Source organism: Orycteropus afer, unplaced genomic scaffold, assembly GCF_000298275.1.
Source record: "Orycteropus afer afer isolate SDZICR_OR568_19922 unplaced genomic scaffold, OryAfe1.0 scaffold01112, whole genome shotgun sequence".
Lineage (NCBI taxonomy): Eukaryota > Metazoa > Chordata > Mammalia > Tubulidentata > Orycteropodidae > Orycteropus > Orycteropus afer.
Genome location: NW_006922699.1, coordinates 183,597 through 184,660, shown reverse-complemented (window position 1 = coordinate 184,660; position 1,064 = coordinate 183,597).

Below are 1,064 nucleotides of genomic sequence, written 5' to 3'. Positions count from 1 at the left end.
CTGCTGAAATTTTGGTTAGCAGTCAAGTACATTAATCGTTGGACCACCAGAGCTCTTTATGCCATAAGAAGCTTATACACTTTTTTAATACCACAAGTCAGGGCCACTAAATTTGCCCCTATTTTTTCTTTGATGATATTTATAGTTTTAGGTGTTACATTTAGGTCTTTGATCTATCTTGAATTAGTTTTTGTATAAGGTGTGAGGTACAGATCTTGTTTATATTGGAAGTCCTAGACAGAGCAATAAGGCAAGAAATGTAAATAAAAGCCATCCAAATTGGTAAGGAAGAAGTAAAACTATTCCTATTTGCAGATGATATTATCCTATACATAGAAAATCCCAGAGGCTCTATAAGAAAGCTACTGGAACTAGTAGAATGATAAGCAAAGTGGCAGGGTACAAGATTAACACAAAAAACCACTCAGATTCATCTATATTAACAGCAAAACTCGGGAAAGGAAATCAGGAAAACAATATCATTTACAATAGATACCAAAAAGATGAAATACTTAGGAATGAACCTAACTAGTGATAGAAATGTCTTATGCAAAGAAACTTAAAGAACACTACTGAAAGAAACCAAGAGATCTACATAAATGGAAGAACATACCATGCTCATGGATAGGAAGACTTAACATTGTGAATATGTCAATACTGCCCAAAGCAACCTATTGAAATAATGCAATCCTGATCAGGATTCCATCAACATTCTTTAAAGAGATGGAAAAACTAATCAACAACTTTATATGGAAAGGAAACAGACCTTAGGATAATCAAGGTACTACTAAAGAAGAACAAAGTGGCAGGCCTCACACTTATCAATCTCAACTTACTATATAGCCACAGTAGTCAAAACAGCCTGGCATTGGTACAATGAGAAACACCCAGACCAATGGAACAGAACTGAGAACCCAAAAGTAAATCTATTCACCTATGGATAGCTGATTTTTGTCAAAGGGCCAAAATCCATTAAATAGGGAAGAGACAGTCTCTTTAACAAATGGTGCTGGGAAACCCAGATATCCACCTTTGCTTTATAAGATTATGAAGATCTCCATTCA